The sequence below is a fragment of the Vigna unguiculata genome, unplaced genomic scaffold, assembly GCF_004118075.2.
Source record: "Vigna unguiculata cultivar IT97K-499-35 unplaced genomic scaffold, ASM411807v1 contig_695, whole genome shotgun sequence".
Taxonomy (NCBI): Eukaryota; Viridiplantae; Streptophyta; class Magnoliopsida; order Fabales; family Fabaceae; genus Vigna; species Vigna unguiculata.
In genome coordinates, this window is record NW_021011420.1 from 107,501 (window position 1) to 110,000 (window position 2,500).

A 2,500-nucleotide genomic window follows, 5' to 3' on the forward strand; every position below is an offset into this window, starting at 1 on the left:
CATGGCAAGTTGGTCGGTGCACCACGGCATAGCTAGAATGGCTTGGTGGGAGTTTTGTGAAAAAATGAAATTCGTGGTTTTTGAGATGTGAGGGTTGGAAAGGCCTCCAAATGCCCCAAATGAATACCATGAAATTTGGTGCACGAAAGTTTTGAGTTGGAGGGTTTTGCACATGGCCAAGTTGGTCGGTGCACCGCGGCATAGCTAAATGGCTTGGTGGGAGTTTTGTGAAAAAATGAAATTCGTGGTTTTTGAGATGTGAGGGTTGGAATGGCCTCCAAATGCCCCAAATGAATACCATGAAATTCTTGGTGCACGAAAGTTTTGAGTTCGGAGGGTTTTGCACATGGCCAAGTTGGTCGGTGCACCGCGGCATAGCTAGAATGGCTTGGTGGGGAGTTTTGTGAAAAAATGAAATTCGTGGTTTTTGAGATGTGAGGGTTGGAATGGCCTCCAAATGCCCCAAATGAATACCATGAAATTCTTGGTGCACGAAAGTTTTGAGTTCGGAGGGTTTTGCACATGGCCAAGTTGGTCGGTGCACCGCGGCATAGCTAGATGGCTTGGTGGGGAGTTTTGTGAAAAAATGAAATTCGTGGTTTTTGAGATGTGAGGGTTGGAAAGGCCTCCAAATGCCCCAAATGAATACCATGAAATCTTGGTGCACGAAAGTTTTGAGTTGGTTGGGTTTTGCACATGGCCAAGGTTGGGTGCACCACGGCATAGCTAAATGGCTTGGTGGGGAGTTTGTGAAAAAATGAAATTCGTGGTTTTTGAGATGTGAGGGTTGGAATGGCCTCCAAATGCCCCAAATGAATACCATGAAAGTCTTGGTGCACGAAAGTTTTGAGTTGGTTGGGTTTTGCACATGGCCAAGGTTGTCGGTGCACCACGGCATAGCTAAATGGCTTGGTGGGAGTTTTGTGAAAAAATGAAATTCGTGGTTTTTGAGATGTGAGGGTTGGAAAGGCCTCCAAATGCCCCAAATGAATACCATGAAATTTGGTGCACGAAAGTTTGAGTTGGAGGGTTTTGCACATGGCCAAGTTGGTCGGTGCACCGCGGCATAGCTAGAATGGCTTGGTGGGAGTTTTGTGAAAAAATGAAATTCGTGGTTTTTGAGATGTGAGGGTTGGAAAGGCCTCCAAATGCCCCAAATGAATACCATGAAATTCTTGGTGCACGAAAGTTTTGAGTTCGGAGGGTTTTGCACATGGCCAAGTTGGCGGTGCACCGCGGCATAGCTAGAAGGCTTGGTGGGGAGTTTTGTGAAAAAATGAAATTCGTGGTTTTTGAGATGTGAGGGTTGGAAAGGCCTCCAAATGTCCCCAAATGAGTACTGTAAAAGTGTTGGTGCACAAAAGTTTTGAATTGGATGCATTTTGCACTTGGCCAAGTTGGTCGGTGCACCGCGACTAGATAGCTTGGTGCCAAAATTTGTCAAATTTAAGACCTTGGCCAAACTGAATGAAATTTTGTGGGGAGGTTCCTGATATTGTTTAGTGGTGGACTGGAAAAAATGAGGTCGAAATTCGAAGTCTACATGTGCTTTTCTATTTTTCCCGATTTTACACATACCCGGTAAGTAAAAAAAATAAAAAAAATAGTTCCCCTTCGAGAAAAATTATGAAATTTGGTGAGCAAGGAGATACCATTATTCTACGAATTACTGCAAAAAATCGCATCAAAATTCGAAGTGTAGCCCGAGATATGGACTTATGTCTGCTCAAAAAAAGTGTATCTACTTGTACAATTTTGCCTTTTGCATATTAACCTCTTATAGGGGGGAGTGCTCCTTGAGCCGGCCAGCTCCACACTGGCAGGTTTTAAAGGGAGCTTGATGAGGCCTCCCCCTCACGTGGTGCGTGCGTTAGCATGTTTATCATGGCACAACTAGCCTCTTCATAGTTGTTGAGCTTTATTAATACCAACACACGGTCGTCACTGATCGTTGGTTAGCTCGGCAGCTAGTCCCTCGGATATTGTGGAAAGTTATTTTCATGCCTAGCGATGCTTGACCCTGCGTCACTTGATGTTTCCATTTGCTTGCTTGCCCATGGTAGGTGGGGGGTGGACCGTCTTGTGGTGTGGTGTCTTGCGAACGTGAGGGTGTGTGAGTTGTAATCGAGATGCACTTGCTGGCTGGCTCCATGCCTTGCGTATCGAACGGTCAAGCATGCATCTCTTCCATTTTCACCCGTTGCCTTGGGTGATATTGGTTGATCAGTCCCTGTGTTGCCTACCCACTAGACGGTACTTCTGTGGTTGCTTCGAATTCTATCTTTCCATCACGAAGAGGTGTTGGAGGATCCTAATGTCACGCACGTGTTCCATCTAGTGAAACATCTCAGTGATGCACGTGTTGTGGCTAGTTCTTTTGGATGCGGTGCATTATATGAACTCGGGTTTACTTTAGCGACCCAGTCAACATAATTCGGTTGTGTCCCTTGATTGAGACGTTGTCCTTGAACTTGTTGTGAACAATATCGTTCTTCCACAA